The 25,000-nt window shown below is 43.3% G+C and overlaps 1 protein-coding gene across 1 annotated transcript in view; it reads right to left on the bottom strand.

Annotated features, from left to right (window-relative positions):
- Positions 1–25,000, bottom strand: part of LOC105891990 (semaphorin-6D-like) — an 83,745-nt gene that overhangs the window by 37,241 nt on the left and 21,504 nt on the right. Inside the window, exon 3 of the mRNA XM_012818202.3 lies at positions 5,489–5,641. The gene's annotated coding sequence lies outside the window, so the exon portion shown is untranslated. The remainder of the gene's footprint in view (positions 1–5,488; positions 5,642–25,000) is intronic.

A 25,000-nucleotide genomic window follows, 5' to 3' on the forward strand; every position in this document is an offset into this window, starting at 1 on the left:
TTAGACATTTGCTTGACATTCACAACAAAGCTGTGATGAGGACGTTCGGTTCTATAGAAGGTAAGATTTTATTGCCTGTGTTAAGCTTTTTGAGAACAGCAGTAAGTAGGTAAGTAACTGTCGAAGTAGATTGAAAAGGAGAACATCTTTAACTGTATGCATCTTATGTAGCTTTAAAACGTTTTGCTACCTACAACCACCTGATGGTCTTCTGGGAACTGACTGAACCTGCAACACATCAAATGATCTCTAAAGTGACCAGGGAGACAGCAACAACTAGATAATCCACTCAGACACTACCTACAATAGATGAATTCTTCATGTTTATGATGCATCTTGCTTCTGGCCTGTGAGCCACATCATATCATCCTGGGGAAACTTCCTCTATTTTCTCAGTGCTTCGCTGTGCATTTTGATGCCTCAAAAAAGAATACAAGCCTAGAGGAGTTGGAGAATTTCCAGGAGACCCAGGTTATTCCGGATTATTCGGAGCTCTGCTGCCAAACATCATCTTCCCTGTCATTACAGAGTGAGGTCTTTTTTTCCACTACAAGTCTCACTGCAACTTCAAGGCCTTGATAGGAATGGCGCCTCATGGTGCAATAGCTTTATATAGCTTTATAACTCTATACTGGGTCTATTAGTGAACGAGAGCTGTTCAGACAGTCAGGGATTATTCCACTTGATTCTCTTTGGTAGATTAGTAGATCCACTGGCCAGTTTTCCTTTCAAAGTGCATGCAAATGTCTGCACGCTAAGTGAAACAGTGTCTTGCCAGGCTCAGCGTACATGTTTAACGCCGCATCCGTCAGGTAAGGGAACATAGGTTGTTGGACACTGTCACCCAACAAGTCAATTTCTGGGAGTATAAATCAGCTGTTTACTGTGTTATTCTTGCATTCTTGAATGGACCACTTGTCAAGGCATGGAGCTACACAGTCTTAACACTCTCACCCTTGTCTATGTGCTATTTTATATGCCAAATATGTATTATGGTTTGTACACCATAAGCAAATACATAATGTTTTGATACTATATATTGCATCTTGTTTAAGGCTGCAAAATGAAGTGGCTGGCTAATATATTATAACAATATTTAATACAGTATTTTAAAATAAAATGTTTCACAGTAAGACATCCAGTATACATCCCAAGTCTTTAGTACCTTATTTATGCTGGTTTGAAATTGTTGACCTCTGTGATAACGCTCTCATTAATTCGTTTTTTTTACTACAAGTGGGGTTTAAAGACAAACAAAAATCGCAACATTTATTAGAAAAATGTTTTAGAAATCACCACTACAACATCTGTCATTTTAGTCTAAAAAAATCACCAAAAAATTGGCGAAATCCTGGAGGGACTGACAAGAGAGGCAGCGGATGAGAAATGGTGGCGAGAGAAGATGAGAATGGAAGAGAAGGAGAGAGTGAAGGTGAAAAAAGAGTGAAATGAAGACAGATGAAGATGAAGGGGGGAGGAGGGAGGTAAAAGAGGGCAAGATAACAGGGGCGGAGATATAGAGAACAAGGGAAGGAATAATCAACAGTGACAACAGATTTGTTTTCAGCGCCCACCCCTCAAACCACACACACACACACACACACACACACACACACACACACACACACACAGACACACACACACACACACACACACCTGCCAGGGGCCTCTGGAGACAAACAGCCCTATTTGTCTGGCTGGATGCATGTTCAGCCTTGGCATAGAAACCATTAGATGGAGGCGTGTGATAAATGTACTGAACTCGTTAGGTCTGAAGTTCTCATTACTCTGTTCAAGAGAGAACGGCAGACTCTGTGTGTGTGTGTCTGCTCAGGGGACTCACCAGAAAGCAAATGTGAAAGAGAGAGACGGGTGTTCTTTAATTGTCTGTCTTCTGTCGTTGCACAGAGCCCTAACAACATAATTGAGTATTCATATAGCCCAAAATGGCCACTGAGTGTCTTTGTCTGTGGCCACCCAGCTCAAAAAAGAATTCTTTCCATCTTATGGAAACAATAGTAAAACTCAGACGGAGAGGGTAGAGAGTGTAATTTAATTAATTATAGCAGAACTTTGAAAAGGACAGTGGGGTACAAGAACTAAAAACTATTGACATTATGGTGGTAAGGGATGTATTATCTTTGGGTTGGTAAGTGGTTGATCAATAGGTCAGAACATGTTGTGATGGTTCATAGTACAGTTTTCTAATTCAGCTTTCATGTTTTAAGCCGGAGGCACTTATAGGGAGAATATCTATCTCTCTCTTTGAAAGGCTAAATAATAACAGTATTCAAACCACATGGAGTGGAAAATTACTGATACGTTTATGACATAACAGGCCAATTTAGATGCATTTTCTGTGTACTAAAATGAGCGTGAGTGGGTGTACTTCAGAGGTGTCAGATAACATTATGTATCTGAGAGTGTGGATTTTTCTGTCTGCATATGCATTTGTTCATAAGTCCTATAGCGTGGGGGTGCAGGGATGGTGTGAAAAGAAAAAATAGTACAAACAGGTGTTTGCTATATTTCTGTACGACTTTATATGTTTCTGTGGTAACTGGCGACGACAACGAAAAGAGTATCTCTGATTGTGTCTTTTCTTGTGTTCACTGTTCTGCCGAGCATCGTCTCCCATGTCGGTGCATTATTCATCCGCCGCGGAATCCGGTACACGAGGGATTGTCTGTGTGCAAAATCATTTTTCCTCTCATATTCCCCCCACTGTTCCATAGAAAGCATGTGATTAATTCAACTCCCAGCTCAAAACAAGATGTATTCTCCAATTTTCCCATAACATCCAAGTTGTACATTATTGGCTCCCCCACCGTCTTTGTCCGCAGAGGATAATGAGGGGTTACGTTAGAGCCTTCCTACAAGAACTGAGAAGCAAAACATTCTCATGAGAGAAAACAACTGAAGGATAAAATCAGAGCTTAGAGAAGAAAGGAAGAGGCGATGAAGAGAAACGAAGGCGACATTGGAACAGAGATGAACAATCAACGCCCATTTGAGTGGCCATTACTGGATGAGGGTGGGTGGCAGCTCATCAAGAGAGAAAATGGCAAGGAGATGTGCAAGGATGTGCATCCCTCTGGATGTGTGAGGTCCTGATGGCAATCCATCCCCAGATCCTCCTACTGCTTGGGCAATCGATGTCTATAGGGGAGCTTGCACTGGAATAATGGGGGGACAGCAGTACCATTTACCCCTTTGATCTCTTCTTTCGTCCTGCCTCTCAACCTTAATCAGTGCTTCAGGTTTAGCATGCATTCTCCAATACTACAACTTCATCATTGCCATCGTCGTCTTCTTCAGTGTCATCGTCTTTCACTTCTTCTCCTGCAGCCCATCCTTTTTGTTTTGATTTGAATGGACACTAGAGCTCCATTGACAGACCTGGCTTCTTAACCTTCAGAGACTCACACTGGGGGGCTATTACCTGATGACCGCTGCCAGCTACAGCCGCTGCTTCAAAATCAATAGGGAGCCACTCGAATAAGCAGGTGAACTCATCTTTTTAAAAGCATGTCAGAGGGGTTTTGAAGCAGTGTAGGGGCCTTTGGAAAAAGAGCAAAAAGGGAAATCTAGTCATCGCATGTCGTGAAATGTGACCTTTGATTGATTGTTTCAATCAGCGACTTTCTAAATGGTTGTGTGATTGCTCTCTTGTTCGGTCTTAAGACATACACCACTTAGCCAGCCACAGTGAAAGCAAACTATTTTTAAATCAGAGGGACAATCATGCTTGGGAACTGTAAATATATGTTTAATTTAGGTTTGTGTGTGTGTGTGTGGTCGGAAGTGGTTGGTGTAGAGGAAATGAACTAACAGGCATCCAAGTGAAGCTCTAGTCAGAGCCATTTTAAGTACGACAGAAGTGTCACATGCATCCACTGTCAGGCCACAGGGTGGAGGGGGACCGGTGGGGTGGCGGATCAATATGTTAAGTCTTGACGGCCTTGCGCGGGGCGAGTGACACTTCCTGTAGCTTGACCATAGAGATCATCGATCGTCTTTGTCAGGGTTGGAGCCCGGGGAAAAAAAGCCAAGTCTGCAGGATCGATTTGGTGTCACCTCTGTCACAGGATGGCGCAAGCATTTCCGGCAAACATGCAAAATCCACAGACTCTGACACACTGCGATACATGTGGGCCATGGCAAGGTTTTTAATCTGAGGTCTAGCTGCAAATTTGAGTTCTAAAGGGAATCTAAAGGGATCTAGAGAGATCTAAAGGGAAACCGGATTTGTCCATGGGGCAAGATCATTAGACTGAATTTGTGACCTAGAGTTTGCAAATCATCATATATGTGACCATGGAACAATAAAATAAAACATGGCGTTGCCAACATTTTTGGTTGTGCTTACACATACAAAAAGCTCCTTTATCTTTAATGTGATATGCATGACCAGCCATGCTAAATAAACTCGGCTCTGACAGAAAAAGGTGATTCGTCAGTACCTTACGTTGCCTTGCCAACGGAAGCACCATCACAATTGTTCCATGTAGTATCAGAGGGCTCCTCCTATATACTTCCCATTATATATACACCTTTCTTAGTGAAAAACACAGCTAAGGAGGCATCCCTCTTTCTCGCTCCCAGAATATAACTTTTAATGGACTTTCTCAGTTTATGCACAGGATCCATATGCATTTATTCATCTCTTTATTTATTCATTTAGAAAACACTTTTATCTAAAGTGACTATGTGCATTAAATAAATGTATGTCCTTGAGGGAAATTCAACCCTAGACTATGCCACAAAACATACATACACTATCTTGAACCTGTAACCTTCTCCCGGTGTAGCAGACTTTTCCAAATAGAGACAGACACATCAGCGTTGTTTCTTAAACAGACTGATGTTTGGCTTAGACATGTCACAGTAAAAAGCAGAGTGTATGAACCCAAATGAGCTTGTTGTGCCACTGCTACCTTCGAGAAATAGCACATCAGGACTGTGGCACTAGCAGCAGCGCTACCCCTCACAGAACACCGTGTCTGATTAGAATTACAAAGCACAGGGACATCACTGCAAGCTGAGGGAGGAGGAGGAGAACACAACCTTTACTCTTCATTACCATCCTTCCCTCGTGGTGCCTGAGTCTGCAGCGGATCAGTCTCTGACTTGAGTTGGTGCCAGAACCGGGCCCTATCTGTCCCACAGTCTGCTGCACGGTCCGGGTAAGCCGGAACCGGTGGATTAGAGAGCTGTTGCTACAGGCTTGCCAAATGGCTGCCACTGGTAATAGCGATGATGCCTGATGTTAACGCTTCTGACGGAAACATGGTATATTGCTGTTGATGCAAAACAGCACTTAGCTAAAATGGCAAATAAATCATTGGTCTTTGGCAAGAGCACTGGGGATCTTTTTTGGGGTGGTCAGCTCCTTGCTCCACAGGATGTACTGGGAGCAAACCAACGAGTTCTTACATGTCCACAGCCTGGGAGGCAGGAGGAGGGGGGCAGGAGTTATCACACTCACCGATTGTGTCCCCAGAGACGGATGGCTGAGACGTCCAATCAGAAGCTCTGCCCTGTACAGGTCTCAAGGTCCATGAGGCGATGAAGAGAGTGAGGCATTTGGTAGAGAGATGATGGGGGGTTAAACCCCCTCAGGATGATACTCGGCAATTTCCTGTCAAGAAAAAAACAAGACGGGAGACGAAAGATTATTTTCAGTTTATACCCCAATTTTGTGCTCTCACGTGTACACACGGCTTCTTTTCTGTGCCCAAGAGAGTGAACTGACTTGACCAGACTGCAGCTGGAGGGTGTGGGAGGATGTCTTATTTGAAAGAATGAATGACCGAGAACACTTGAGTGGGTAAATATTTGTGTGTGTGTGTTTGCACTTGGAGCAGAGTTTCATCATTACAAGCAACGCCGGCGCAGGGAATATTCCCGGCAATGCAACGGATGTTATTATTGAACAACTAACATGGGTGCAGATACATATACATACAGATACTTGATTAAACTGCAATGTTGGAACTGCAAACCCAACAGCACTGATCTGGACACTCGCAGGAACTATTGAGTAGACATAACCTATAGGGACACTTGTTAATCTGGCAAGGTCTATTAGGGTGATTGGGCAAAAATTGGGAAAAAACAATAACAAAAGCACTCTTAATTGTGCTTCGTGCAACACAAACGACTGAAACACCTTCCTGCCCCACTCTACAGGTTGCACGAATGTGAGTGGGTTAGAGGCAGGCTCCTAATGTAATAACTCCACAGGCAACTTGGTACAACGAGAGTAATGGGGGCCCGGGGGAAAAAACCTTAAGTGGGTAAAAAATCCAGAAACATTAAAAAAGTGGTGAGTGTCTCCATTCAATCTCAGGCACAGGCTGAGCTTAAGGCATTTTCACACATTCCCCAACACGCACAGAAAATCCCAAAGCGTCTGCAACTGGGTAGTTAAATGTAGGTGCAAGTCTCTGTAAAAACATCTCCCTAAGGCTTGAACTTGTTGAGCTTGAGTTCCACTTCTGCTTTGTGACCGTGTGTACACAAGTAAATGCCCTGCAGGGTGTAAAAAGAGTTTCACATTTCACAAGCTTGTTCATTTTAAACTGCCTTCTTAACGTGGACTATAATTAAACAATGTCGAAATGGAATCAATTGTAAAGTCATCCAGCAACAAAAAGCACAGTGTGCTTGGAGTAAAACCAAGCCATGTTATCCCACAACACACACAAGGCCTGAGAGCCCAAGAGGACCTGGCCCATGGGACCATGAGTCCTTCTCCCCATCTCTCTCCCACTCATGTATTCTCTGTTATGCACTATCCTGTCCTGATAACACGACAATCCACAGCATTAAAGAAAAGACAGGAAACACCGCCTTTTGCTGACATCCACACAAACCCAGCAACACAACAGCTTTTCTCCCTGATGAAACTCTGACCTTGACTCTTGTGATTGCTTCTAATTCCATCAGCTTTTCATCCTCTATTATTCTGTGTGGTGCTGATGGTGAATCAGGGGCTTCCTGTAATGCTCGCTGTGTTGTGAGCAAAACAATGTTATCAGCCATCACCTCATCACATTTGGCTTGCTCCCTGGAGCCGTGTGTCTGCTTTTGTCAGTTTAATCGCATTGTGAGATGTGCATTGCTCACACACTGCCGTAATCCTTGTAATTATTACTTTTTTGTTTACTTTACCACTTTATCTTCTTTAGCTGTCAGCCAGGCTTTTGGATCTCTGCCCGTATTCTGATTATGTCACTAGCATCATTCATCCAGCAAACGGTCCAGTTTTGTGCTGTCAGACACCATGCATTTGTCTCCCTCAGACCACTGAGCAACATCTTCTCGATTACTTAAAAGGGCACTCTATAGAGCGTTGTCCGATAGCTATCGACCAAGCTGGTGATGAACGAACTTGCAGGACGATCAGCCGCTTGTCCAATGGTTTGAAGGACCAGTGAGTTATGGACAGAGCTTAATGAATAGAGCGACCAATTCGCCATCCGTCTGACCAGGGGATCAATAGAGGAGGTGTTTGGTTAGCGGTTCGTCAAAGTGAGCACAGAATGGACCGATCAACCAGTTGTTAGTTAAAGCGATGACAGGGATCGACTGCTGTTCACCATTAGTTTTGTAAATCCACTTTGCATATTCTATGACTATGCCTTCTTCATGTCTTCCCTACCCTGTTACTGCTCCTTCTGCCAGTATTCTTATGCATTTGCCCCCTGTGAAACTATACCTTTTTTCACATGAATCATGCCCTGCAGCTCATTGCCTTATGGATTCAGTGAGTAAGACGGGGGGCATTTGCAAAGCCAAAAGAAAATCAATGAGAATCCTGTTCTGCTCACTCACTGGAGCTAGACAAGCCATTTCCCCGGGAACAAATGCATTGCGTGACAGAGCCGTGTTTTTTTGCACATCTCATTTCTACCTTGTCCGCAGTGAAAATCGGCCGCAGGAGACCAGTCACAGTCCATGAAAGCCTGTGGGAGCCTGGGTGATAGCTTCTGCTGGCCATGCAAATCGGTTCCACTCAGCAACTAGGCTTCCACATGTCACCGAGATGTCAGTGTGTGTTTGTGTGTGCGTGTGTGTGTGTGCGTACGTACGTGTGAGTTTCTGTGTGTGCATGTGTGAGACCATGCATGTCTCAGTCTGTCACACAGAGTTAGGGTAATATGCTCCTTGCATGTTCATGGGCGTGTGTGTTTTGTTCGATTGTCTCGGAGCGTTTTGTTTTGTCGTTTTTGTCAGTGCTGTCAGTGTTTTGACTGTGCGCTTGTAAGAGTGCTTGCAATGAAATGTGTTTGGGTGTGGAGAGTCTAATAACATAGACACTAACCAAGACAAGTCAATAAACCGTTGAAAAACTAAAATGGAATGCTGAGTAAAAAATAAATAAATCACATTTGGAACATGAGGTTCAAATGCAGCCAAAACATTCTAACTATAGTGATAAACATCCAACGAAGGACAAGAAACCAGGGCAAAAGTTAACTCAAGGAGACAGAACATTTGGGCCACAGCTAAATTGAATCAGTAGCTTGAGAAAAAAAATAAGAATCAGGCTGGTATTACCAATAGTTTATTAGGGCCAACTAGGTCAATGCAAGGCCAGGGCCGAATTACTGAGTGAGTGATGGCCAGAGTAGACAAGAACAGAGAGAGTGATGGATGTGATCTGGAGAAGAGACATGCAGGGAGAAGGCAGCTGTTCAGGATAAGAGGAGCAAAGAAAACTGACAGACCAAAAACACAAAACTGAATCCATGCCAACATTATGACCTGATTGTTAAAAAATGCAGGAAAGTTTTCTGGTATAAATAAATCTCTAAAAGACCATTGTAGGATGCTAGGTAGAGGATGACGAAGTGGCTATTTTTGCTCCTCATACATATGTGAGTCACGTTCAAGGAGATACTGAACGACCTTTAGCACAGACACTTATGAGGTTCTAATGACATATGGATCAACCGGCACAAGGCTGCTATTAAACTACGTCTGCAGCCTTCCCCCTGGTGAGTCTGGTCGATGCGACCACTGATTACAGAGGTGACAAGTGCTCGTGCTCTGATTACGAAGACTCATCACCTTACTCTGCCTCCAAGCGTAGTTCCTTCCACTGCCTGGCTGGCTGGCTGGCTGGCTGGCTGTGTGGTTCTGGTGCTGGAAGAACTGTCCGTGATTAAATGGTGATTCATTCACTTCACCATTCCAGAGGTGAAAGGAACAGCGAGGGTAGAAGCCTGAGCTGAGCGACCCTACATCATGTTCGTCTTTCAGCCAGTGGCTGCAGTACTGTGATGTTCATTTTGCTGCAGTAACGGGGAAAAAAGCATCCGAGCTTCTGCTTTGAGGAGTGGTGTATTTGAACTGTGTTTGAGTGTGGTGATGAAATGTGCGTTGAGTCTAGGGAGAGAGAGAGTGTGTGTGTGTGTGTGTGTGTGTGTGTGTGTGTGTGTGTGTGTGTGTGTGTGTGTGTGTGTGTGTGTGTGTGTGTGTGTGTGTGTGTGCTCGGGGGGGTGCGATCTCAGTGTCAGTCATCTGTCTTTGGTAACAGGTGGGCTGTGAGCAGAGCTTTAACGGGGTGTTAGAGGAATCAGCCATCACTGCTCTCCAGCTGGAACAGTCGATCAATTCTCTACTGTCCACAGGGGAAGGGTAGTAATATGTGTGTGTGTGTGTGTGTGTGTGTGTGTGTGTGTGTGTGTGTGTGTGTGTGTGTGTGTGCAGGTTTGTGCTTGCACTCCCATGCACACAAACACACTCACACACACAAAAATCAATAACTTTCATTTTCTCCTTTCTACTGTTCACTTATCACAACTTAAAAGACACAAACATACACATAAAAACACACAAAAAGTCACACACACACACACACTGGGCACACACTGGGCACACACTGGACACTAGCCATCACAGCGTTTATACAGCCTGAGATTGGCAGCACCTCTTCATCACTTTACCCACCCTCTTCCTCCTTCTCCACCTCCCCTTCCTCAGACTGAGGCCCCAGTGTTAAAGCAACTCTGAGGGGTCAGCAGTAGGGAGGTCAGCTGATGGAGGAAACATCAGGGGACCTCACCAGCTGAGGCTCTGATCGGATTACTGTAAGGACACAGTCGGTGTGTGTGAGGGGGGGTGGCATGACCCTTGACGACCTTGACTGATGCTGTCACTGTCATGAACCCAGCAACCCCCGGAGGAGAATGGGAGTGGAGCGGGGGGGTAACGTGAGGGAGGACAGAGCATCCCCGCAGGTGGCTGTGGTCATAAAAACAGGCCGAGGTGTAAATCATCTGGTTTCAAACACGCCTGCCCCTTTCCTGCACTGTGTCCTTGCCCTCTGCTTACACTTTGACCGTTCACAACCCCCCCCCCCCCGCCCCACACACACATTCCAGCACTGGTGTTTGTTTTTTTAACGTACATTCAGATGTTCAGACAGAGTCGCAATGAAACGCTGCCCACCACGAGACCAAGCCAACTACCAGCATGTGTTTGAAATGCAGACTGACAAAGCATCAGAATACCCAGGGATGATTCTTTAGACAAGTCTCTCCAGGCTCTCTATGTTTCCAGACCTTCATAACCAACGATGCGCTCCCCATTCGTGAGAATCAATGGAGGCAAAAAAAAAAAACCCATGCATAACACTTCCCAGCTCTCACCAGTATGATCTAACGCCGAAGGTAGTTCTGATGCAGACTTCCAACACATGCCACGTGGGCAGGCACCGCTCGTCATGTCAGACGCTGCCTTTTTGCTGGCACAGGCAGTGAATTAGCCTAAAGGTTTTTTTTTTTTCCTCGCTGTATTTCTTTGCCTTATCCAGAGAGATGAGATGGAAGGTGAATGCTAATCATAGAGGCTTCGCACTGCAGCGCTTCTTCCTAAAACAAGGATGAGGGATAAATGCACGAGCCAGCAGATTACTAAAAAAGAGACAACACACAGAGCAGTATATCAGCTCAAATAAAAGACAGGGGAAACAAAGCGCTTACCTTGCAGAGGGAATAAAACCGGTTTATTTAAATGACTAGATTTAGCCGATAAAAGAGCCATTTAACGTCTTCACTGCTCTGGAGGCTCCTAAAAGTCACAAAAGCTCCAGTCCACACCCATCCCTCCATCGTTGCTTTCTTCCTTATACATTCGGTCTTTCGTCACATTTGCCAGTCACATCTTTAATCTACTCTTCGTAAAAGAGGACTCATAATCTCTGATCCATTGCTGCAGCGCACTAAATTGTGTTGTTTGTCTGCTTGTTGGGTTTATGAGACGTGGCCATTACACTGACCCTGGATGAATTATGAGCAGGGAAGCTAAGAAGGCTTGCAAATGTGCCTCCTGTCATGCAATAGCACAATCTGCTATAATCTCAAAATGGTGTCGCACCAAATCACTAGACGCAGTGGCTGAATATGGAGGAAGTGTGTGTGTGTGTGTCTCTGTCTGTGTGTCTACTGACATAATATAATATAGTTTCAGTTATTACTCTCTGTGCCAAACAAATAGACACAAACATATCACAAAACAATTTGCATATACGCTATTGCCTGTAGCCATGTGTCTATCATGCAGGCCAGAGGAGAATATTGAAAAGGAAAACATTCGGGGGAAAAAATTGAATTAAGAAGAATGGATAGCAGAGACAGAGTGAGAGACAATGATAGAGAGAGGGATTTGTCCAGACTAATGGATGTGAACCCATGAGGCCAACTGGAGACCACACACACACACACACACACACACACACACACACACACACTTTCTCCCTCTCTCTCACATGTGCACACGATGTTCTTATATTCAGCCATTTACCTTTTTTTTTCTCTCCCAGACCCAATCTGTCCATTTGGTGCTTTCACTCTCCCCCACTCTCCTCTTCTCTTTTATCTTCATCTTCCCTCACTGCCTCTCCAGCCCCACACTCTCTCCCTCTCTCACCATTGTCTTCCTCTCCTTCTCCATCTACCCCTCATAATTCCAACAAGACATTTTGCTCTGTTTATACCACTGTATCTCTTTCTACCAGGGCCTCCTCCATGACACAAAGTCTCTCTCATTTACTGTCTTTCACAGATTGTGCAGACTGGAGTAAAGTGGTTCATATGCTGCTGGCATTTCAATATATTAGGCATACAAGGTCCGACTATTCAGAGCATTGCTGATAAACAACATAGTGATACAATGTTTAGCCCTGCTCAAAATTCCTCAATGCAACAGGAGGCCATTTCTTTCTACTGCTTTCCAATAAACCTAGTGTGTGTCATCAAAATCAATAGTAATTGACAAACAGCTTGAAATTGTAATCGTGGACAAACAGCCTAGTCAAACCGCTTTTAAGGCCAATTAATTTCACTTGTATAACTGTGTTGACTACAACATGGTGCTACAGGGCACTTTGCATTCTGTGTGTGTTTGACCAACTTACTAAAGGTGTGTTGTGGTATAAGAAGCTATAGACTAAATAAACACAGACACAACATAGAGGACTCTGGTGCACTAATTAAGTCAACTCCAACATATATGTTTATGCACTACTCCACACACACACACACACACACACACACAAACACACACACTCCTTCCAGTTAGTCAACAGTTTTACCATCGAGGAAAGCTGTGGACCTCCACCCTAATCACATTTAGTTGCAGTGGCATGATAATGATGAGGTTGTGACTAACAGGAGCTGGTCCCTTTGGTCTTGTTATGCTGGCTGCAGCTGAAATAGACTCACTCTGCAGCCTAGTGCAGCGGATAGAAGTGATCTCTTAAAATGATCCCCGATTCTCACTGTAAACAGACAACCGCAATCTATGTGTGTAAGTATAGAAGAGGCAAAGGAATAGAGAGAGAGAGGATGGATTGAAAATCCATTCAACAGGATACAACAGAACAAAGTCAACAGAACGAATACAATAGAACGAACATATAACATTAACAATTCAATTTGAATATGATAACAAAATAAATGTTGAGTGTTCAGTCGAACAAGGCTACAAATGAGAGGCAGATTTGAGAGGGAAGAAGAGAGAGAAAAAAACAGAGATAGAGAGAGAGAGAGAGAGAGAGCAGGCAGGCAGAACTAATTGAAGACGTGCCGCTATAGTGGCTACAGGGTACTTGCCGTTGCCGACGGCGACCAGCTCACGGCTGTCTGCGCTCTTTTTAATGGCAAGAGATGGAATGTGCTAATTGAATAAGACGGATAACTGGAGTGTGTCGATGATGTCAGTGTGTGTGTGTGTGTGTGAGAGCGAGTACTTGTGTGGTTGTGGGGTTGATGACTGAACACAACAGATTACAAATGTGTGTGCATACGAGTGTATGAGAGAGATACACAGGAAGTATTTGTCAGGCTGTGATTGGTGACTCAATAGGCTGATTGCGTGTGTGTGTGTGTGTTTTCATGTGTGTAACACATGCATGTACATATGTGTGCTACACGCCCATCAAATGCACATAAATTCACCTTCTATCCTAATCGATTTTCGACAGCAAATATTTGCCAGAAAACATACTAGAAATTCTCCCTCAGTCTACCGCTGTGTGAGGCTTTATACATGACCCCTGGGTAGGCCAGCCTGAAGGGAGTTGATGAAACGCTCCACACGAGGTGAAGCCTCTTCTTCAATCACACGCAATCACCCTCTCTTGCCTGTGTCTTTAGGTTGCCGCGTCGAGATGTGTGCTCGAAAGCGCGCGAAAGAGAGAGAGAGAAAGAGAGAGAGAGGATACAATCTGCATGCAAGATGGCCTCCAAACACAAACAAGCAGCGCCATCGGGAACGTTTCTGAATGATTACCAGTAAATGTTTGCAGTAGTGATTAAGACTAATCTGAGTGAGCGTTCGCACGCACTTTTTCCTGTTAACCAAAACAAGCTGTGTATCATCGTTCGTGTGATCCCGACAGCATCCAACTGTCGTAAAATTAATGTATACATAAATTCTAACCGAACGGAGAAGTGTAGGCCACTTGCATGGATGACAGGAAGGAAAAAGGATTGCGAGACAGAAAGAATGCAGGAAGGGAAGACGGGGGAAATGAGTGTAAGAGAGATGGGAGAAATCTTCCACAGGTGATTCCAAGATGTCCGAGACCACAAGACAGCATCTGGAGATACTAAATCTGTCAAATCCCTCAGCTCCACACTCACACTTGAACACACACACACACACACACACACAGATGCATGCACAGACACACATACACACACATTCTCCCCCCGTCTCTAAGGACCTCTCCCCTAGCTGTCTCATCTGTTCCTGTCGCAGTTCCATAACAATTATCACCGACCCTTTTGTTTCTCCACACACCCTAATGGGTTCCTCCAGAACACAAGGCTGCTTGTAATTGGCTCCTTTGGCATTCTGTGGCTGTTTTAATTGGCTGTGGTGGGTAGGTGCCTGTCGTGTTCCAAGAAGGCCACCCTAGCAACCAAAAGCTGTTGGTGTTCCTTACCTCAGACAGTGTTGAGATGTCGCAACATGTCTGGATCTAAACACATTTGTCTGGGTAAAAAGAGGCTTGCGACAATGGGAAACACGCACATGCATGGGCGCTCACGCGCACACACACACACACACACACACACACACACACACACACACTCTCACACACACACACACACACACACACTCATTAGGTGACAGCAGACATACTTTTCTTGGAAATGCCATCTCTGTTGTGTTTACCGGGCCGCCCATCAGTCATGTGTTGTTGTGATGTTAACAAGGTCAATTGAAAATATGCTGTCTGTCTCTCAGTCACACCCCTTTTCTTTCCCTCCTTTGTCTTTTAGTCTGACACTTGTTCTCTTAAGTCTCTTCCTCTCAGTCTTTCTTTGTTTCCCTCTTTCTAAATAACGAAGTGTCTGCAAGTATCACTTCATGTGTGTGTGTGTGTACATGTGTGTGTGTATGTGTGTGTGTGTGTGTGTGTGTGTGTGTGTGTGTGCGTGTGTGAGAGAGAGAGAGAAGCAGACGAGAGCTCCTACATGGCCTTCACAGTGCTTCCGGAGGCCTCTCACACTATCTGCCTCCAAGGATGCCCAGTGTGCCAATGTCTGGCTGCCTTATCATGCAGACCTTGCTCCTCAGCACAGGATATCCTTCAAAACAGCCCCAACCGGACCCTAGCTGGACCTGCCGCTGCCCATCACCCTTTTCCTGTTTGCCCAGCTCCTGCTCGCATGGGCCGATTACCCATAATGCACCACTCACCTGGAAAAACACTGGTAGTGGTTGATAAATATAGCCTGTAGAGTCTCTCTCTCTCTATCTCTCTGTCATTCTCTCCGTCATCAGGGCTCTCTGTTTGTTTTTGGTAATCATAGTGGGAACCACTGTAAAAACAGTGTGCTAACCATGTGAGGATTCTTTAGCTGTTGACACTGAATAGTGTGAACCTTTCTACTATGACAGGCCTGAATATCCAAACTTTGAATATGTGACATATTGACACGTAACTGCGTCACAGTAACATTGACATGTTTTCATTTTGCAGACACGCATATAGGGTTGGGTACCGAGAACCGGTACCAATGCAACGCAGATTTCGGTGCTTCATTTCGGTGCCTGAGCCAATTGAAAACGGTTGCTAGGCAGATTCCGCGGGGCACATGTAAAACTGCCCCAGCTCCCAATGTAAACTTTGTCCTGTGTCGCTCACGTTCATTGGTGTTTTCATAGCAACAGTCTTATGACAGTGAAGAGCATGCAGCATTTCACAGAGCAAGCACAAACAGAACTAGCCATCAACCTTTTAACAGAGAAAATACCGAAAGGTAAACGGTCAAAAGTGTGGCTGTATTTCGCACCAAAATATTCAAACATCGCGACGTGCAGCAAATGCAACAAAACAATTGCGTGAAAAGAGTGGAGAGAAGGCAAAGAGTCAACGGCAGTTCAGCAACCGAAGACTGAAAAATAAACGGAGATGACAGCTATACTTAACCTACGGTAGTCTCTTAAAGGGGCAGTACACATTTTCTCGTACTCAGTGTGTTCAAGTAACAAGATTAACTGTAAACAAGCTAGAAAAGATAGGTATAAACAAATCATAAAATGGTGAAATTTCATGAAATAAATGCAAACAAAATAATACATTTTTGACTCCAAAGGCAAATATGCTCATATTTTTGCAAAAGAAGTTTGAAGCTGTTTTTTGTATTTATTTATATTTATTTAAGTATACTATAAACTGTTGTTTACAGTTAATATAATGTTCATAGTTTGAAGTTAAAAAGTTTGAAGCCAAGTGTTTTGTATGTATTTATATTTATAATATACTTTAAACAGTTAATATATTGTTCAATTTGAAGAAAAAAAATTGAATTGAACAAAAGAATTGCTGAAGTATTGAAGCTGTAGTGTGTGTACAGAGTGTGTGTGTGTGTTTTGTATTTATTTGTATTTATTTAAGTATAGTCTAAACTTTTGTTAACAGTTCATATATTATTTAAGTTTTAAGTTTAAGTTTTAAGTTTTATTTATATATATAATCTACTTTAAACAGTTCATATATTTGGCAATAAAGCCTTTCTTAAATGTCGTCAATCGTAAACATTTTTTTATAAAAGTATCGGTTCCGGCACCGTTTAGGCACGGGTATCGTTTTAAAAGTACCGGTTATGTACCGGTATCGGATAAAAACCAAACGATACCCATCCCTACACGCATATGACAGGTAGAGAAAGAGTTAAAAGAAAGTGCTATGTGGCTGTTGGCTTCAAAACTGAACCACTTATCAGTTGATTTTAAGTAAAGCTGTACATGAGATCTCTTCATCTGTGAGTCTGTCCACCAGTTGTCCCCTACCACCATAAACAATCACCTCGTTCCTTTCCTGTCTCAACACATCCTGCTCTTACCCCCTCTTCATCTCTCCCTCTCTTCTATTCTTTCTCTCACATCCTCTCCCCCTCCTCTCCCCTTAAATCATCTCTCTCACTCTCTATTCCCAATGCATTCTGATTTGTTTTGTGACTCATAAGCACCATTCCAAAACTTTGGACCAAATCTCTTGCAACATCTCTCTCTCTCTCTCTCTCTCTCTCTCTCTCTCTCTCTCTCTCTCTCTCTCTCTCTCTCCCAATCTTCATCCTTTCCCCCCTTCTTCTGGGTCTACTCTCATCAGATTTCTCCTCTTATTAACAAACATAAACATGGCATCCCTCCGACCTCTCAGATCTCTCGCCTCTATTCCTCCGGCAGATGTACCACTAAGAAAGATGCTGGCGTGACTCGTGATTTGTTTTAATGTCTGATAAATAAATAAAAACAACAGAGCTCTCCACAGCTTTTCCTCTGCTCGACTGCATGCCATCTCTCTCTCTCTTTTTAGCTCTCTGGGGACCCCAATGCACATTTCATCTGATGTGGGTCTGTCGGGGGCCAACACACACTTGGCTGGTCTCCTGTTGGGCGCGGTACAACCTGAACAACCTCACTGACACAAGGAATGCCTGAATTTTGACAAAATCTTCTGCAGGTCAAAGGTCAGTTTCAAGTCAACTCAAAGCTTGACACAAGGGGCCAAAGGGTAACAGTGGTGTTTACAAAATCTGCATCTGGCTCCTTCCCTACTACTACTCCTTGTGTGTATGTGTGTGTGTGTGTGTGTGTGTGTGTGTGTGTGTGTGTGTGTGTGTGTGTGTGTGTGTGTGTGTGCAGGGTTTTTCCTGCATAGAGAAAATTTGGGCGCGCGCCTAAGCCGTTTTCCCGAGCGCCTACAACAAATCCCGAGCGCCTAAGGCACCAAAAAAAGTCCGCGATCAAAAAAAAATAAAAAAAGCTGTCATTCTTGGCGCAATTCAGCTTAATGGTGTTTTGAGCCCTCACCGTCGACTTCAGGGCAGCAGCTTGTCCCACCTCCCACCCCCTGAGCCAATCATTGAAAAGAGGCTGCTCCAAGCTTGCCAGTTTAGAGAATACGTTGGTTTGAATTTGAGATTTCAGCAAGCAACTTAATGTAGCTAGCTTTTAGCTGTTTTAAACCAAGGCACTTCAAAAATGTTGTTTACAACCTGCTTACAAATCTGGTTAAAACAACTAGTGAAGGTGTTTTAGAATAATATTAATGCCATATACAATAACTGACTTTATGTTAACACCACTAATTAATGTTAGCTGTCTAATTATTTAGCGCAATGCTAGCATGCATCTACCGTAATTCGATGTTTAACCAAGGTAGCCTATTGTACTGCAAAATATTGATCGCGACCTGTTTACAAATCTGATTAAAAAAATAAAGGTGAGCTGTTATTTATAGATATGAATTATTTCGCTCAGGTGGTGGGATGCGCCTTCATCACGCGTGCAATGCATGTTCGAATATGGTCTCAATAGTATGTTTCAAGTATAGGCTACAGCCGAAACCTCGTTCTGTTTTGATCAATAGTAATCGAGTTGATAAGCGTGTCTTCTTGTCTGAACAATACGCAACTGTGAGGTGCGCGAATGGACAGAGCGGCCAGCTGCCAATCACTCAACTTGCGTATGCATCCTGACTTCATCAGTCGGCGGTGATTTTGAGCATAACATTCCATTTTCAGTATTCATGGCTTTCAATGTATTACAATATCTGCTATGTTGAGGACCTACACAGGTGTAGGCTATTATTTGATTTGTTTACCCGTTTGAACGAGTACCAGTAGACCGCGGGTCCTCGGGAGAGGCAGACAACCGCATTGGTTTATCAATGAAAGCTCAGCTCGTTCGGAGGAGAGCGGATATATTTGTGTTGCATCTCGAATTAATATTATCATTGATAAACCGGTGCGGTTGTAAACTGTCGTTCCGCTGCGAGGGCCAGCCCGACGTGCACGAATACACCTGTACAAATGCAAATGAAATGTCCACTCAAAATGCTGACAAAAGTTTGATTTCCAACGCAGCCTCCATTGGTGGGCCAATAGAAGTTAAACACACTATAAAACATATTTGTGGACAGTTTTAATAATAAAAACAAAAATAATGGTATGTAGGTTTGTATAATAAAAATGAATGGTAATAATAGATAAACTTGATTTTCATAATTTGTGTGTTTTATTTCTGACCACTGGTTAGTTCTAGATTCTATTGATATACATTTCAGTAGTTTGCATATATATGTAAAGAGGTAAACCTTAATAATCTTTGAACCATACATGATAGCACCATGGGGCTTGGACTATTGTCAATCTATTTGAATCTAAAGTGGAAGCAAAATGATTTCCTGAAGCATATCCTCATTATTTATGAAATGGTAAAATGTAAGCTACCAGGTGAGATTGTAACACAGACTGCGCGCGCAGCGCGCACATTTTTTTTTGGAGCACCGAAGACCCATTTTGACCCAGGAAAAACCCTGGTGTGTGTGTGTGTGTGTGTGAGGGAGGGAGAGAGAGAAAGTGAGAGAAAGACTCTTACATGAAATGTCTCTTTGCCATGTTTCCCTGACCCTCACACAAGCTATCTCAGACTTACACATGTGTTAGCAACACAGAGAAACTCCTGACAGGCAGCATTCCCTACTCTTCTCTGGAATGTGTGTGTGTGTGTGTGTGTGTGTGTGTGTGTGTGTGTGTGTGTGTGTGTGTGTGTGTGTGTGTGATGTATGCTCAAGACAGTTCCTCCTTGCCCCCCCCTCTGTCTTACTAAATTCAATGGAATGTAGCAGCATAGAATAGGTAGCACACACACACACACACACACACACACACACACACACACACACACACACACACACACACACACACATACAAGCATTAACTTACTTTCTATCTACATTTTACCTTTTATACCAATTATACCTGAAGGGGTATGCACAGAACAACCACACAGAATCAGGTATGAGAGAGGTGAGGATTTGTCCTCCCAGAAGTGTGAAAAAAAAAACCTTTTTCCCTCACACAGAGTGACGGGGGAACTAACCACTGCATGAAAGCAGACCACCAAATGCTCAAAAGGTTGCATTTTTTGTGCTTTCTTTTCGGCTCGCTTTGTCAGATTCACAAGCACCAACTTCTAACAGCCCACAGGAAAAAGCATGATCCGTACAAGCCAACATCACAAGGCTCCTTATCTCAACCCAGCCTGTTAGCTTCAAAGCACATGATAACAATATCCTGTCACAGCCCTGTGGACCATTGCCACAGCTGGTCAACGGAGTGGTTTTACACCAAAATCCAACTGTTGTCGCAGAGATAGAGAGAGATGGAGAGATAGAAAGAATAGAAGGAAAATCCCACCTATTGATCACACATAGCAGAGAGAAATGTGCCCATATAGAGCGTCATTAGGCCCACAAACTCAACACTCCCCACAGTACTTAATATGACAGGAGTGAGAGCCTCCTTTTCTCAAATAGAGATTAAAGGAAACCATACACTGCAATTAAAACATGAAGAGACTTTTGTTGCTTTAACACCTTTTATTGATCCATCTCCAAAGCCCCTGGAAATCCCATTTAGAAAAAATTAGACCAGAAATCCAATACAAATCCCATTAGAAATCCCATGAAAATCCTATTTCAGATATCAGTTTCCATTGAGAGAAATGCTATGATGACGTGACTTCAAATTCCAATATTTATTATCCTCAAGAAGATCATCTGAAAACTGATCCAGCACAAAAGGTGTCTGGGACAGCCTTCGCCTAAAAAGAGGAAGCCAGTCTATCAGTGCACTGATAAAATTTCTTTACAGGCTACACTGTGGAGAGTCATTGAAAAATACTATATTCTAGAGTGTCTTTCAGTAACTGAATACGTCTTTGCTTTCACTTGTAGCAAATGCCTCTATATTAATAGACAGAATCTGATTCTGCTCAAAAGCTTCACAAAAATGAACGCCACAAACACGTCAGGTCCTTCTCAGAACAAGATAATATAACCTTGAATATCTCGATTCAGTTCGGTGACGGAAAGACTGACAAAATGTCCTACCACTGACCTAAGACACACAAGGGATGTTTTTGAAGCATTCTTTATGTGTTCCCCAAACAAAAAAAAGTACTCTCAAGTACATGCCAGATGCATTGAAACAGCCATTCTGTACCCGCAGACCCGCTGTCTGATGTGTGTGTCTCTGAGGAGATAAGCCACCACTGTGTGAGGGTGAGGTGGGCTCATATCCCCCACGAGACAACACACCAGAGATAACACTGAAGCCTGGCACAGCACTGAAGACACTTCGCCTTTCCCCATCTGATTCTCAATCATGCAGGAAGGACACAGGCTGACGCTCGAGTCTCTGAACACAGTTCAGGTGAGGGTAAGGGTGACGAGTCTTACTACTAAGAGGGAAAGGCAGCCCTAAGGCCGATTAGATAGGCCTTAAGCCCAAGTGAATGAGAGTTCCGGCAGGATAATTAACCAGGTCTTAAGCCCAGGTGAAAGAGGTTTTTGCTGGGACGGTCCTTTACGGTCCTTGAATGAGAGTGAATTGGAGTTTAGGAATGTAAGCTAATTATTAAACCTTAAATCCAGGTAGAGGAACGTTAAGTAATTGGACTGGAGTTAAATATACCTGCTGTACAGGTGTACCGGTGAGTGTTTCAGTGTTAATCAGTCTCGCCTTTTGCACAGGTAAGTTGACGAGTTCAAGCGGCTTGCTGTTGCTGTAAGCTGTGAGGTAGATGCTCTTCACCGAGCCAAGCTTAACACTCAAATGCATCTGTTCCAGATACACAGAGCAGGGTGTACTCGTTTCCTTGATATACTTCAAAGAACTTCTGGCAGTGGAGACGCTAATGGGCACTTTTTAAAGATTAAATAAATTAAATGTCTTAAACAAATTAATTTGGCGCAAGCTCTGCCTGAGCAGATGGCTAAAAAAGGGATTTAAGTACGGAGCCGGGAACCCCCTGCTGCGCGAAGGAGCCCAGTTAGCTGAGAGGATGGACTGCGAATGACGGAGGCATAGTGCTTTATTTGAGGAAAGAATCTTCCCTGCAGCATAATCCCAGATGGGAGGTTTATACATATATCACATGACCATACCCGCCCCCCCCCCCCCCCCCCCCGCCAACTCCCGGCCATCAAACCTCTTCTCTCAAAAATCGTATTAACTATGTTTAAACAAGAGTAGTTACTGCCAGGCTCCATAACACCACACAGTCTTAGTTTAGCGGCAGCCATGCCTATATGTTGATTCCTTTGGGTGATCTTCACCCTGGTCCTTTTCTGGCCATTTCTGTCTCTGATATAAACCGATGAGAATACCCCTACACTGGCTGTACGTTTGTATCACCAAATTGTCTATTAGACTGCCCCCGTGGACCAAGTGTTACAATGTGACAAGCAAAAACAGCACACATCACTGACAGAATCACTGAAATCTAACTGCATGAGAGCACTCAGAAATGTGTGCTGCAGTCTCCTTCCCTCTTTAGTGTGCTGTGTGTCCCTGGAGAAACATACAAAACAGCGTGCATGATGAACTAATGACGTGAATTCCTTAAATCCAATGGGAGTCGTAGAGACACAGCCATATGTGTACGGCCATTCAGTCTAAGTATTCTATTATATGTATAATAAACAATGATTTTGCCAATTCAAATAAAAATCTGTCTATTCTGTCTGTCTGTCTGTCTGTCTGTCTGTCTGTCTGTCTGTCTGTCTGTCTGTCTGTCTATCATATTAGAATATCTAACATTCTCTAAACGAAAACTCAAAGAGCAAAATGTATATAAATAGATCCACAAAATGTAATTAAATATGAAATGGGTTGTGTGTGTCCTCTTTATGACATATTCCCCTTTGTCCCTGTCGGAGATCCCTGGGGATACCCAGAAGGGACTGTCGCAGAGATTACTGTTGGAAGGAGAAAACCCCAGAGCCTGGATCTCTCAGAAGTCATTATTCGCCTGTTCTTGTCATCACTCATTTGAGTGGCAAACTATTTTTTTTTCTACAATGTGCAGGAAAGACAAGGAGGCTGGATTTTGAGAAGTAGGGCAGAGGACAGTCACACAAAAGCCAATTAGCAGAATGGATAACACACAGGGACAAGCAGAGAGCTGGAAAGACAGGAATACTATATACAAGCAGAAAATATGTGAGAAAGACAGAAAATGTGTTAACAAGTGAAAGACAGATATATAAATGAAAGATGGGAGTAAGGAAAATAAATTATCCAACTAATTAACAAAAAGATAGAATAAACAATTCTAACAAAAAAAAAACAAGAATACACCAAGAGGGATAGCAAGACATGCAGGCAGCACCATGTGTGTTTGTTTTTGTTGTTGCCATTTTGAGGGCAAAAAGAAAATCCATCCAGCCCTCCAGGCCTTGCAGACGACTCACTCAGACTCTAAAATTCTGTGTGAGGCCCTTAAAGAATCCTCCTCTAGGCTCCAGAGAATCCCGAGGATCTTCACAACTGCAGGACTGTCAACTTGTTGTTGTTCCCTGTCTGTTGCACATTCAACCACAACAAGCACCTCAGCCAGATTATGCAGCACATTAGTAATGCGGTTGACGGGCCTGTGTCTGCCTGGGCTAGCTTCCCAATTGATAAGCCTCTCATGCTGGCCCTCCGCCCCTGCGCTAATGCACTTCAAATGCTTAAATCACTGCACTGGCTAGGTCTACTCCTGACCTCTACCCATCACTGCACCTTTGAAAAAAAATATCACATCGGTGCGACGTGTCAACGACGGCAAAACTAATTTGCAAACAAGTACTGAGACCACAGATAAGGAGAGTCTGTGTGAGTCTGTTCATTTCTGGAGAGTCCTATCCAATTCAGAAAAGAAAAAAAACAGATTCTGGTAAGATCGGAGGATGGATTACAACGGTAAGTATGCATAGCCCCAACACATGGTGGCAAGTGAGATGAAGTATGTCTAATTACATCTATTTTCTAATTAGGTCCATTACATTATTGCTTTCAAACTATTTTCCTCCCTCATTTCAAGAAGAAATGCAGGTTTTAACAAGTGGTATGATATTAAACATAGCTTGTAGCTTATTAACCAAGCATCAAGAGTGACTGTTTTGCTGGAAAGAGCTACCAAAGTGATGAATTGCTAGAGCGCAAGATGTAATAGTCCTACAAACCAGCACAGCAGAGGAAAGAACCGGGGGAGTCTCATCTCTCCCACAACTGACATGATTAATTTGAATATAAAAACATGATGTAAAAGTGTGATTAAAAGTCAATTACGGAGTGGGAGGCTAAGAGTCAATTAGCGGGGATGGGGGAGTGAGGAGAGAAGAATAGGCTGAGGAAATTAAGGGAGAGATGGGATGAAGGAGTGAGAAAGCATGGGGATGGTATAGAAAATGAGGAAAGAGCATCACAAACACACACAAAGACACACAGACACACAGACACACAGACACACAGACACACAGACACAGACACAGACACAGACACAGACACAGACACAGACACAGACACACACGCACAGAACGATAAATAGAAAAGCAAAGAAAAGACTTCATCAGGAAAATTATTCTCAGCAGTCTGCTACTTACAAAGTAGCTTTGCTATCTATGTCTTTACCAGTGCAGATATCGTGCTGTTGAGGATTCAGAAGTATTTCAGAAACTCTCATGTAAACATTAAAAACTGTGCAATTTAAATGCCACTAGCATTTGAGAATGGCTATTTTAGAAAATGATGCAAGAACTGTTACAGTGCTACACCGTCCAACATTTATGTATAAGAGACGCTGACATTACTTTTTCAATGAAAGAAACATGACTTCATATGTCAATGGCGACTTCCTTCAAAACAAATCTCAATAGTGCCTATCATTGTGGCCAGTAAAAAAATAAAGCTATTTATCTGGTTTGTGTTTTGATATTGTACAAATAAGCCTACAAAAGCATGCGTCACTACTAAATTGTGAAAAAGGCAAATTACAAGGTTTGGAAGCTGATTAATTGTCCATGTATGCACTTTACAATGACTTGTGCCACCATATATGAATAAAATGCATATTAAAAAATGCATATTACAGTCATGGAAACCCACCAATGGTGGAGGGACACTGTGTGCACAAAAAC

Source organism: Clupea harengus, chromosome 19 (genome assembly GCF_900700415.2).
Source record: "Clupea harengus chromosome 19, Ch_v2.0.2, whole genome shotgun sequence".
Lineage (NCBI taxonomy): Eukaryota > Metazoa > Chordata > Actinopteri > Clupeiformes > Clupeidae > Clupea > Clupea harengus.